Raw genomic sequence first — 13,546 nt, 5'->3', positions numbered from 1 at the left:
TAATGAAATGCCCTCTCTGTCATCCAGACATCAACTGGCGCCCTGTGGTCTCCTAAGATTGAAATAAGATAGGCTTGAACCCTCATTCCATCCTGTGGAAAATCCAACATCTTCCCTCTACACCCCAGGAATGGAGATTCTTGTTTTCATGTTCGTATTTTTCTCTGAGCTAGTACCACTACCGGTAAGAACTCATGTTTAACTTAACATATATGCAAATGTATATATGGAGATAATTATAGATGTATGTATACATGGGTTAATATCCACATCATTATTCCCTAGCTCTGCCTGCTAAGAGGTCCTAGAAACAACAACGAACACCCCAGGAACGATGAGCACACTAGTGGCCCAGATCTTGGTTTCTAAATATCATTGTCCAATAAAAGGCACCAGGACTCCTTGGAGATGTGATGGGTTCTAGGGCAGGGAAAACACAACATGCGCCTGGAGCGTATTGCAGTAGGAGAAAGTAAGGAAGTGCTCCATAAGCAAAAGTATTGTGATGTCAAAGAAAAGAGCACCTAATGGCCAAAGCTGGAATGATTTGACAAGAAACAGATAACATAACATTGGATTAGAACCCAGAGTGTGTATATGTAAGTGATGACTGAATTAGTAAAATAACGGGTGAAGAGAGGTGGCTCCTCCTTATGGAAGATTCTAAACGATGTACGGAGAGACCCCCCCTGCTGCAGGATGTGGGGGGACCTTTAGCCCCCTCCTTTAAGCTCTAAGCCTGGGCTCTAAAAAATATTGTGGGGAAAGTAAAAAATAGTAAGTTAGGGTGGAGAAACCTGGCAGACATCCCCTTAGCCACACGGTGAGGACAAATGTCAGAAGGGGTGGCACACCATCTCATGCAACCTTCTACATAATGTGATGAGCAGGGCACTTGGCCTCTTTAGTATTCTTTGCAAGAACCCATAACCCCAGTCTGATCATGAGAAAAAGATGAGAGAAACCCAAATTGAGAGGCCTTCTACAAAATACCTGACCAGTACTCCTCAAAACTGTCAAGCTCATGGAAAAAAAAAAAACAAAAAAACCCCACAAAAAACAGAAAGGACTTGAGAAACTCTCACAGGCCAGATGAGAGTAAGAACACATGGTAACTAGATGCAGCGTGGTGCCCCGGATGGATCCGGGGACAGAGAGAGGGCATTCGTGGGAAAACGGCTAAAACCCAAATAACTTCTGGAGTTTAGGTGATAGTGACGCACCAAGCCTGGTTCCTTCGCGGACATGAAGGATATGAAGATAGGAACAACAGGGGGGCAGGGGGCAGGATATACAGAAAGAAGCTCTATGTACTTCCCCTGCAACCTTTCTGCAAATTGAAATTTCTTCCAAAGTAAGCGTTTAAAAAAAAACCAACAACGCTAATTGAGCTTTGAAATAATATATCCTGAAGGCACCAAACACGCACATCACACTTGCTCAGGAAACGTCTCGAAGTGCAGCACGAGTATTAAGCTCTCCTTCTGACGTTATTGTCGTCACGCCGAATCTGTGCGAGGCCTGCATTCTCGAACGCTCACTGCCTTTCCTCTCCGCTCAGGCCCGTCTGGCCTGCACCAGGCCCACCGAGGCTGGTCGCAGACCTGCTTTGACAGCCACCTAAACAATTCCTCAACACAGAAGCAAACGGACCCAGCTCTTTGTGTATGGCCGACTTTACTAAAGATGTGGAGAAATGGAGAGTTCTCCCAAGTCTAAGCTCACCTTGAAAAGCAGTGCCTGCAGAACTCCTGCCACTGCCCCCTGTCTTCCCTCCACCCCAGTTCCTGGCCATAGCTCCAGCTGAGGACTCGAACCTGCCCTTTATTTACTGCCCCCGACCCTATGTGAGGGGAGTTTTTCCGCAGCTGGCTTCCCCCCGCCCACAGGGCACAGGCTGGCCTGACACCGGAGTCCCTCCACAGTCAGGGGCCAGCCCTGCACGAACTCGCTGCGGGGCGGGGGCACTGCAGGCCGGGGAGGGCACAGAGCTTCTGCAGGGAGGCGCGTCTCAGGAGCCTGGTGTGTCCCCGAGCTATGACAGCGATCGTAGGCAGGAGTGCAGAGCTTCTGGGCAGCGAGGGACCCTGGAGGTGACGATTCTGCCCCTTGTGTTGCAGATGTGGAAGACGAGGCCCGCAGTGGGAGCACTGTGTCACGGAGGGACTGTCTCAGAGTGAAGTCAGGAGAATCCCAGGCCATCCGGCCGGGAGCACAGCCCAGGCGGAGGTGGGGGCACCCCGAGGCTGTCAGAGCAGAGCGCCCGGTGAGAGTGGCCCGATGGGGTCCTGCTGTGGGGGACCTGGCTGTCTGGGGAGAGTAGCCCCACACCCGTGCATCCTCGGGGGCCAAGGGGTCCGGGCCCAGGGTCCCCATCTCCACATCCCCCCCAGCTCCTCAGACGTGGCTTCTCCTATGGCTTCTCGGGAATTCGCCCCCCGTGACCAACTGCCCGTGTGTATTCCAACCAAGCTTCAGAGCGGTGGCCGTGAGGTTCGGTGAGCCTTCTGAGAATGAGGTGAACGGAATCGTGTCAACTTCTGAAGAAGACAAAACAGAGGAGGGACTGGGAGCTGCTAGTTTGTTCTGTGACTGCTCTTCACTCCTCCGTTCGTGGAGCTGATAAAATCTACCTCTCTAATGTTCTTAAGCTGGAGCCCCTTGGACACGTCAGCTGCTTGCCGTCCTTCTTTATGGGCCACTCATCCTCTGCAGCTCATTAAGCTGAAGAGGCCTGGGAATAAAGTTTGAAACGAAGGTTAATGAAGCTCTTTGTCAAGGAAGGAAGGAGGGAGGGAAGAAAGGAAGGATGGAAGGAAGGAGGGAAGGGAGGGAGGAAGGAAAACAAAAAGAAAGAAGGACAGGAAGAAAGAAAGAGAGAGAGGGAGGGAGTGAGGAGGGAAGGGAGGGAGGGAGGAAGACAAAAAGAAAGAAGGACAGAAAGAAAGACAGGAAGAAAGAAAGGAAAGAAAGAAAGAAAGAGAAAGGAAGAAAGAGGGAGAGAGGGGAGGGAAGGAAGGAAGGAAGGGAGGGAGGGAGGGAGGGAGGGAGGGAGGAAGACAAAAAGAAAGAAGGACAGAAAGAAAGACAGACAAGAAGAAAGAAAAGAAAGAAAGAAAGAAAGAAAGAAAGAAAGAAAGAAAGAAAGAAAGAAAGAAAAGAAAGAAAGAAAAAGGAAGAAAGAAAGAGGGAGGGAGGGAGGAAGGGAGGAAAGAAGGAAGGAAGGAAAGTCAAACCAGAGCTGCGTGAGGCCGTGAGGCCGGCCTCAGCTCTGAGGCCCTGCCCAGGCGGAGGGCAGCTCCTCTCTGGCTAAACGCCACCAGTGAGAGGGGCGCCTGTCCTCTTCTCCGACTGCCTAAAGACGCCCGTCACTTCCCGTCGCCTGGTGGCAGAGCTGCTCAGCCTCTCTGCGGCTGCCGGACATTGTCAGATCGTGTGGGGCTGGGACCGAAAGCAAACATGCGTGCCTCCCTCCCTCCCAAAGCTGGGCAGCTCAGGGCCCTGTGTGGGGGCCCGGGGGGACTTGGTGCCCTGCCAGGGGCCTCGGCCTGCACCTCCAGGGCAGTGTGGTCCCAATTTCCAAAATTAACTCTGCTGTCGTGACATTAACCGCCCTAGTAAACATGCTCATATGTTACTGGGGAGAGAAGGCCATGAAGCCCCCATCAGCCGCAAACTAGGTTAATTTCTGGAACCGAAACAAGCCGGGCGGGGGGGGCAGCTGGGCAAAGCAGGTCCATGCACGCTGGGGCCATTGGGGGCAGCAAGAAAAGGCACTGATAAAAGTACCCAAGGCACTTCTTCAACCCTCCTGGAAGAGGCGGGGGGCCTGCTTTCCCAGCCAGGCTGGAGGACCCCCAGAAGAGCTCAGGTTCGGGGATAAATTCCTTCGGCAGGCTGGGTGGCGCCCTACCCTCTGTGGTTCCCCCACAGCCGCCGGAGTCCCTGGGACCTAATAATACACACAAATCAGAAGACAGGCTGCAGGCCGTGGCCATGCAAGGAGAGGGAGCAAGCTGACGCCTGCCCTAGCCTGTCCCCACTGGCCTCGCCCTCCAGCAGCAGGGTGTCTGGCCCTGGGGCTGGCGGCCCCCGCCCAGTGTGCCAGAAGCACCCTATATTGAGAGGATGAGAGCGCCAGGGGGAATGGCAGGCATGTGGCCCGTGGCAGGCAAGTGGGGTGAGCTGTCAGTGAGCCCGGCCCAGAAAGCCTGTTCTCTCCCCACACCGTCCTTCCTGTCCGCAGGCTCCAGAGCCAGCTCCAGCTCCCAGAGGGTAGCGAGCCCTGCGAAATGGAAAATCCGGCGCATAGAGTGAGCAGAGGCCGCTAGGAAGATGGAATAGTTCAAAACCTGCTTAAGGAAGGCGGTGGGCTTTGTCCTGCACGCTGACTCTGACTGAAGGGATCTAAGAGAGAAATACCCTCTTTATCCACCCTCCGCCCAAAGAGGCCCGTCAGTTCCACGTTTCCAGGGCTGCCCTAGACATCTCCACCAAGCCCACCACCATGCTCCCCCGGCATTCCGTGGCTCGCATTCCGTGGCTCGTGGCTCAAGAGAAGTAACAGGCTAGAGATGCAGGCGTCTTGATGCAGTAACAGCCTGGGACTTTGTGATCAACCCTCAGCCTTGTCTTTCAAACCTGCAGAATGGGAACACTTGTAGCTTTCTTCCTGAGCAGGCTGCTCCTTGGCCACAAAAGAAGATGCCCTGACTCTGGTTCATGAAGGGCAGAGACCCCACCAGCAGACCCTCACTGAGCCAGCCCTGGAGGAAGGAACCATGTGGGCTCTGGGGCCATGTTACTGGGGGGGGGTGTCCCAGCCATGCAAGGCCAGGCTGCCTTTCCCCCTGGGGCCACTAAGAATACACAGGAAAGGGAAAAGATCAGATGCCTGTCAGGAAAGGTGCAGGTGCTTGGGGCAGTGGGGGGGAGGGGGGGCGCTAGTTTGAGCACATGGGCGAGCCAGGCACCCGAGGCATTGTCCAGGAGAATGGGACCCTCGGCTCAGATAGGTAGGGGACAGGGGAGGGCAGGGCAGGAGAGGACAGCACGGACACTGAGCCTGGCTGGCCCCTTGCGCTTTCCCAACATGGTCTGGAAGCTCTTGTCTCTCCCCCAGGGCCTCCCAGAGCCACTCTTGGCTTTAAAGTTTGAGTTTAAAGCTGTGCTTACTTGTGCAACGAGAAAGGGGGAAAAAAACCCAGGCCATTTGTCAGTGTCCCTCTGTTTCCTTCTAGGGTCAGGCAGAGTGTATGAAGGAGAGGACAGCTGCCTGTTCTGGGAGGCCCCAGAAAGGGGAGGTCTGTGCCCGTGGCCAGGCACCTGCTCCTGGAGGCATGGCCCTCAGGGCACTCGGGGCTGTGCTGGGGTCTGGCGCTCAGCCTGTGTGGTCCCAGGCCTCAGTGCACAGACAGGTCCTGGCGCCCTGGGTCACCAGGATCTTGCTCTGAATGTGAGGATTCTTGCCATGGAGAGACCAGAAATGCTCATGCCTCTTCTCCACCAGGCCCAGGAGCTGGCAGCCTGGGGATACACGGGCTCGAGTGTGTTCTGGCTGTCCACCCCTTGCAAAGCATGGCAAGAAGGATGCATGGCTCCCAGCTCACCCAGTTCCTCCCGGCAAGAGTAAACCCTAATTCTCCTCCTCCAAGTACCTGTAAAGCACCAGGATTGACATGATCAGTATTCCCCCCATGATCTCATGCAAACAAGTTAACTTCAGAAGGCAGGGCTCAAATAGCTCAACAACTCTCACCCTGGAGATTATCCAAACGCAAGATAATCCAGGGAGGCTCAAAGCCACATGGCAGCACATCCCTTGCCCTTGACCCCTGCCAGTGGCCTCAGAAAGGCTGTTGTTCGCACCGCAAATCAAAGAAAAGCAGCCCTCATTCTCTAGAAGGCACTGGGGCGCGGAGCTCTTCTCAAGACTGGGCCCACCGGCCTCCCCGTCGGCACAGCGGACAGTGACACTGGGGATCTCTGGTCACTCTGCTGTCATCCTCCAACCCTGCAAGGCTGGGCACACCACCCCCGTTTCACAGATGAGGGGATGGAGCCTCAGAGAAGCGGAATGACTTGCACAGGGTAACCGGCCGTAGATCTGACCTCCAGCCCCGGGCTCCGGCGTTTGTCTGTGACCGGCTGCGATCCGCTGCGGCCCGGCGAGGTCGGCAGCCTGGCCGCCGGCCGCTGAGGAGCCCTGTTCCGCCGGGGCTCACAGTCAAGTGCCTTTCGGCACAGCCTCCCAAGCCCCTCCCGCCGCCGCCGCCACGCCCGCGGCCGAAGCCCAGGCGGCCGCTCGGGGCGCCGGACCCGGGATCATCGGTGCGGCGGCCGCCCGGGGCCTGGCGAGCCTTCCCTCCCGGGGCCGCGGCGGCTCCGAGCGCCTGCTTACTAAAAAGGCGAAGCTCTCCTAGCAAGACAGAGGGCTGGCTTCGTAATTCCTATTGCGACTTCTCCAATATTCCCTCGGTCCTCATCCTCGGCCATCAGACCCCCCCCCCCCCCCGCCACCCATTGGGAGGCCTACTCAGCGAGCCAGATACGAGCAGGCGCTGATACAAAAATAGAGGCAGGCGGCGGGAGCGGGTACCGTGACTCACCGCGGGGCCGGCGGCGGCGGGCCTCCCCCTCCGCCCCTCCTCCTCTGCCCCGGCCCCCATCCGCTCTCCCAACTCCTCTTCCTCCCCTGCCCAGTCCCTGCCTTGCTCCTCCCGCTCCGTCCTCTCTCCTCCCCCGCCTCCCCTCCCCTTCCCGGCGCCCAGAGCGCAGGTCCTCCGAGCAGACACTGGATAAAGCAGGGCTATTTGAGGCAGGCTCCCCCAAGGCTCACTCACCCTTTAAGATTCCCCAGCCTTCGTGCCTGAGATGGGAGGAAACGCCAATAGAGCACAAACTCATTCTCCTGTGGGCTTCCTGGGTTTTCTGCAGAGAATACTCCAGTTCCAGTGATCCTCCCGGCCAGCCCCAAGGTGGGAATAGACTGAGAGGAAGTGGAAAGGCTGCAGCCCAGGCCGCACCCCATCTCAGGGCCCAGGCCGCACCCCATCCTAGAGGTCCAGGCAGCACCCCATCTCAGAGCCCAGCCCCCCATCTCAGGGCCCAGGCCGCACCCCCATCTCAGGGACCAGGCAGCACCCCATCCTAGAGGCCCAGGTCACACTCCATCCTAGAGGCCCAGGCCACACCCCCATCTCAGGGCCCAGGCCTGTTGCCCCCTCCCCACCCCCAGCTCCTTCTCCGGCACTGCCAATCTGCCCGGCATCCCACACCCGCCACAGCTCACTAGCTCCCCTGTCTCAGCAAGCATGCTAATGTGAGTCAGAGGCCTGAGAGTTGTCATGCAGTCTTTCCCCCTGCCCCCTGTGATGCCAGGTTCTCTGTCTCTCTCTCTCTCTGCCTAAAATGGTTCAATAGCTTTCCGTCACTCTTAGATTAAAGAAAAAATATATCCTCTGCCATGGAGGGTCTGCTCAAGCCGGGTGTGGCTCCTTCTGCACCCCCCAGCTGCAGCTACCTGTCCTCCGGGCTGGGGGCCCCCACCTTCAACCCTAGCCCTGTCATGGAGGAGCTGTTCCTTCCCACTTCACCTGCTGAGTTCTAGTGACCCTTCGGAGGCACCTCAACCTGCCCTTGCTCATCAAACCCCTCTGTGGCCCTTGACTTCTCCTATGCTGTCAGCATGAGCCAGATTTACAGAGTTACATTGCTTTGTGCTAACATGTCTCCCCTCGCCCTGATACTGTGAGCCCCCTGAGCGCTGAGACCCTGAGCCTTTGGCTCACCCTTTTATCTCCTAGCACAGTGCCCGGTGCATAGTAAATGCTCAGTAATGTTGGTTGAATGAATCAGCAAATTAACTGCTGACTGGTGGGTGTGCCAATAAGCAAGTAATAGTGGAATTACAGGGTTCTGGATCCTTCTGGAAAATGAGGGGACTAGATTTCGGATGTCTTGACTTCTCAGACTTATGAAAAGGATAGCCCTCACGCCTGTATCCTTGGACAACCAGGAAGTCGGGTGGAGGAAAAGGATACTTCCCTGGCTGTGAACCATGACCCTGTATCCTCCCGTGGCCTCGAGCAAATGTTTGCCTCGCAGTGTCCACATTGCCCTTTGGAAAAAATGCAGCCACTCGGCACAGGACTGGGGTGAGGGTGCGGCAAGGGGGCACCCAGGGGGCAGAGAAAGAAGAGAAAAAGCCCACTGTGAGGACAGCGCCCACCCTCATCCTGGTCCAGGCCAGACTGTGTCTTCCCGGTGAAGTCCCTAAATCTCAGAGGTGCCGAGGCCCTGGCTTTCAGATTCCTGGCCTCCAGTGCCAGTGTGGTGCAAGAAGAAATACAGGGCCCCGTCGGGAGGCAGAGCCGGGCAGGCAGGTTCAGCCTCTGTGTCCCTGGCGGTTTGAGCACACGTCCTGCCTGGGCCTGGCCCTACCCCTGCAGCCCTGCCTTCCACCTGCCTGCTCCGCCCTGCACTCTGGAAGTCTGAAACAGAAAGTAGAGGAAAACCCAAGGGGGGCGGGGTGGGAGGGATGGGGTGGCTGGGTGATGGACACTGGGGAGGGTATGTGCTATGGTGAGCGCTGTGAATTGTCTAAGACTGATGAATCACAGACCTGTACCTCTGAAACAAATAATATATTATATGTTAATTAAAAAAAAGCAGAGAAAAACCCAGGTTCCAGAGAACCTTCCAGAGATAGATGTGGAGGATACGAGGCATCCCTTTTAAGCATTTACTGAAGAAGTTCAAGTACAGTCAAGCAATTCCTTCTCGGCGCCTACAGTGGAAGAGATACTGGGCAACTACGTGTTGTGGAATGGACAGGAGGGGAGGGCTGGAGGGAGGGGAGAACTCGGAGCACTCTGGCTTAGGAAGGGCCAAGCGTGAACCGTGAACCAGAGCCTTGGTGGAATTTGCAGGGAACCTGGGCGTGGAGACGCTCTTCAGCGGCACTGCGTGTCCCCGTTCTGCTCGCTCACCAGCTTGTCCTGCTCCTGACGCTGTCAGAGGAATGAGGGGCCAGCAGCCACGGCGGCTCTCCCTGCTCCTGCTAGAGACGGAGCCAGGACCAGAAGGCAGTCTCTGGAACCCCGGAGACTCTTCCCTCACTGCTGTCTGCCCAGCTCCCCCAGGACTGCTCTGGAGCTCAGGGCAGAGGAATGAGAGGAGCAAGTTGTCCTCTTTTCAGCTGCTGCCCCCTGGGGACCATGCAGGACACAGTGGTCCTCTGATGCCCTGCCCAGCCCAAACCCCCAGGCTCCTCCGTCTGTCTCAGGAGCCCAGCCTCTGGCCACCAGGCGGCTTGTGAGTGGCTCTGCCCAAACCCGTCCCCGCTGCTTGGAAATACCATCCAGCCCCCCCTCCTCCCCTTGGACTACTGAGGCCTCCTCTCTTCTGGATTTTTTTTCTCCCATTTTTCACTTGACTATTTTTAATATTAACATAATACATGTTTCTTGAAGAAAAATAAAGTTGGAAGAAATATTGAGGTATAAAAAAGGCAGAAAAAAATCACCCATCCACTCACTTGCAGAAGTTGTAGGGTGACTTATCACTTTGACACAGTTCCTTTGTCTCTTTTGCCCTTCATTTTTTTTTTTTTCATGGTTCAACTGATCCCTGTTGACACATGGCACATTAGCATTGGGCTGCCAGGGCTCCAGGCACCTCCCAGCTGGTACCCTGTCAGCCTGGGGAATATTTCAGACCCAGAGCATTTTTAGACCCAGAGGAAAAAAAAAAAGCTTTAAAATAAGGCAGCAGAATTGGGGGCAAAATTCCTGAAGACTACATAGGAGATTTGTGCTGTTCTTCAGAGTGGCTCAAGCCAAGCCTGAGAAGTAAGAGATGTGGAATTCTATTTTTAGAGAATATGGCACGCTAAATTCTCAGAATCAACACTCCTGTTGAAAACAACTTTTAAGAAGCCAGAAAAAGTATTTTAAAAATCTTACAGGCACTGAAGAGTTGACAAGATACTAAAGCACTACTAGGGCCCAAATCTAAGGGAAGCCAGAAGTGCAGTAATTCTAGGAACAGCTCTTGCCCTGAGAGTGTTTGCTTATCTAGATTTCCTTACACTTGGGGGTAAACAACTTTGTAAAGCTTGGGGCCTTCCTACCTGAAGCTGAAGGCCTAGCCCACAGGGGAAGAGGGAAGGAGTGAACCAGAAGTAAACCCCACCCCACACTGACACGCAAGCGTCTGAAAGGTCAGTTGCCTGGACCCAGAGCACATGGTGGCGGTGTTGGTGTGGGGGGGAGATGTCCGAGAAACTGTGACCACAGCTGGGTCCTCACAGGTACCTGCAGTCCCGATTTGTATCACCTGGGAGGACCCAGAGACCTCAGGCTGTGAAGTTTATCATCGTTTCAGATTAGTTGTATCCTAGGAGATCCCTGGCACAAGCAAATACAAATCCTTTCTGGAGACAGGCACTTGTATTCTAGGTTTCCAAGTGTTCTACAAGTGATTCTTCAAGGACGGTGAACATGACGCTGTCAACAAGGAAACACATGGAAACAAGGTGGTATGAACAAGAACCCAAACAACAGGTAACACAAACTCGAAGACTCCAGTTACTGGGATTGTTAGGTCCACATTGTTAAAAAAAAACAAAAACAAAAAACCTTTGGATGCAGGGGTATCTGGGTGGCTCAGTCAGTTAAGCGTCTGCCTTCGGCTCAGGTCATGATCTCAGGGTCCTGGGATTGAGTCCTGCATCAGGCTCCCTGCTCAGCGGGGAGCCTGCTTCTCCCTCTCTCTCTGCCCCTCCCCCCTGCTTGTTCTCCCTCTCTCTCTCATTCTCTCTCAAAAAAATAAATAAAATCTTAAAAAAAAAAAAACCACCTTTGGATGCTTTATTAAGGAAGTAAGAGAAAAGCTAACAAATATCCATTGGGAACAGAAAGTATAAAAACATGACCTCGTTGATTTGGAAAAAAACAAAACGGAATATCTAAAAATTTCTATAAGGGAAAAAATTAATAACAGAAACTTAAAAGTCCACAAAAGAGCTTAATGATAGATTAAGTAAAGGAAGAATTAGTAGATTGGATGATCAATTAGAGGAATTGCCCACAATGCAATTCCTAAAATGAAAAGTAATGAAAAAATTTTAATGTAGAGCATATCTGATATTCTGGGGCATCTGACTGGCTCAGTCAGTAGAGCATGTGACTCTTTTTTTTTTTTTCTTAGGATGCATTTATTTATTTCAGAGAGAGAGAGAATGAGCACAGAGAAGAGGGGCAGAGAGAGTTTCAAGCAGACTTCACACTGCATGGAGCCTGACACAGGACTTGATCTCATGACCCTGAGATCTCAATCCTGACATCACAACCCTGAGATCACCACCTGAACCAAAATCAAGAGTCAGTCACTTAACCAACTGCACACCCAGGTGCCCTAGCATGTGACTCTTGATCTCAGGGTCATGAGTTTGAGCCCCATGTTGGGCATAGAGATTACTTAAAAAAAAAAAAAAGTTCTGATATTCTATTTTTGCTTGCAATTTTTTCTTTTGATTAAAATGTGCATTGAATGAAATACACAGAGCTTAATTGTATGCTCACTGAACTTGATCTGTTTGACATAATGTATATTTATCTAAATATAGACCATTTCTATCACCCCAAAAATTTCCCAAATGCCACTTCTCAATCTCTACCCCATTCCCCAGAGACAACCACTGTTCTGTTGGGGTTTTTTTTAAGAAAAAATTTTTTTTTAGATTTTATTTATTTATCCGAGAGAGAGAGAGAAAGATCACAAGCAGGGGGCGGGGTAGAGGAAGAAGCAGACTCCCCAGTGAGCAGGGAGCCCAACCTGGGAGTTGATCCCAGGACCCCAGGATCATGACCTAAGCCAAAGGCAGACGCTCAACCCACTGAGCCACCCAGGTGCCCTGTTCTGTTTTTTTCTATATCATCAACTAGTTTTGCTTGTTCTCAAATAACATATAAATGGAATATTACATATATAGGCTCCTGTGTATATTTTCTTTCACTCAGCATGTTTTTGAGATCCATTCATGTTGTGTGTATCTGTAGTTTGCTCCTTTCTATTGCTGAATAGTATTCCATTATATGACTATATGCAACTTACCTATTTTCCTACTGGTGGATACCTGAGCTGTTTCCAGTTTTTTCTGTTTTTTGTTTTGTTTTAAGTAGGCTCCGTGCTGGTCAAGGAGCCCATCATGGGGCTAGAACTCATGACCTTGAGATCAAGACTTGAGCTGAGGTCAAGAGTCAGAGGCCTAACCAGCTGAGCCACCCAGGCACCTTGCTGTTTCCAGTTTTTACTATTATGAATAAAGCTGCTATTAGCATACTTGTACAAGTCCTTTCATGAATATATGTTTTTAATCTTTGTGGGTAAATTCCTAGCAATAGAATTATCAGTTATTAGAGCAGATGTATTTTTAGTTTTATAAAAAACTTCCAAATGTTTTCCAAAGTGATGGTGCCATTTTGTATTCCCACTCAGAGTATGAAAATTCCAGTTGCTCCATATGCTTGTCAACATCTGGTGTTGTCAGTCTTTTTAATTTTAGCTGTAATAGTAGGTATATAGTAGCATATGATCATTCTTTAATTTTGTCTCTCTCTAATGACGAAAAATATTGAGCACTTTTTCGTGTGCTTATCTTTTCTTAAAATTGGGGTAAAATATACATAACATAAAATTTGTTATTCTAACCATCTGTTCTGCGGCATTAAGCTCATTCACTTTATCATGCAACCATCACCACCATCCATCTCCAGAACTCTTTCATCTTCCCCAACGGAAACTCTGTGCCCATTAAACAACTAACTCCTCTTTCCCTCCTCCTCCCAGCCTCTGGCAACCACCCTTTTACTTTCTTCCTCTATGAATTTGACTACACTAGGTATATCATGTAAGTGGAATCATATAGTATTTGCCTTTGCGGGACTGTTTTATTTCACTTAGTGTAACGTCCTCAAAGTTCACCCATGTTGTAGTGTGTGTCAGAATTTCCTTCCCTTTTAAGGTTGAATAATATCCCATTGTTCACATATACCATATTTTGTTTATCCTATCATCCGTCAGTGGACACTTGGGCTGCTTCCATTTTTTGATTATTGGAATCATGCTGCTATGAACACGGTTGTGCAAATACCTCTTTGAGTCCCTGCTTGTATTTCTTTTCGTATGTGCTCAGAAGTAGAATTGCTGGATCATATCTTCTATCTTTATTTTTTTTTAGAAATTTCCATGATATTTTCCCCAAAGGCTACACCATTTTACATTACTACCAGCAATGTACAAGAGTTCCAATGTCTCTACATTCTCACCAACACTTGTTATTCTGTTCTCTTTGTTTGTTTGTTTGTTTTTGACAATAGCCATCCTAACAAGTATGATCATGTGCTTATCTTATTGGCCATTTGCATATCTTCTTTTGTGAAGTGTCTGTTCAAAATATTTTGCCCATTTTTCTGCATTTTTATCTGTTTGTTATTGAATTGCAGGGATTCTTTATATAGCCTGGATACCAAACCTTTGTCAG

At 51.4% G+C, this 13,546-nt stretch overlaps 1 long non-coding RNA gene across 2 annotated transcripts; it reads right to left on the bottom strand.

Moving 5' to 3' along the window:
- Positions 1 to 1,386: 1,386 nt before the first annotated feature.
- On the bottom strand, positions 1,387 to 6,394 carry LOC123846445 (uncharacterized). 2 transcript variants are annotated; one of them, XR_008506327.2, is made up of 3 exons: positions 5,759 to 6,394; positions 3,790 to 5,657; positions 1,387 to 2,734 (listed from the first exon to the last, which is right to left on the bottom strand). It is a non-coding gene; the product is annotated as an uncharacterized LOC123846445 (long non-coding RNA). The 2 variants fall into 2 exon arrangements; XR_006791293.2 differs by lacking the exon at positions 3,790 to 5,657.
- Between the last annotated feature and the right edge of the window lie 7,152 nt (positions 6,395 to 13,546).

Source organism: Mirounga angustirostris, unplaced genomic scaffold (genome assembly GCF_029215605.1).
Source record: "Mirounga angustirostris isolate CCGP_5_RB_7025 unplaced genomic scaffold, mMirAng1.0.hap1 SCAF_6, whole genome shotgun sequence".
Lineage (NCBI taxonomy): Eukaryota > Metazoa > Chordata > Mammalia > Carnivora > Phocidae > Mirounga > Mirounga angustirostris.
The sequence above is the reverse complement of the archived record's forward strand: the minus strand, read 5'-3'. Positions and strand labels throughout refer to the sequence as shown.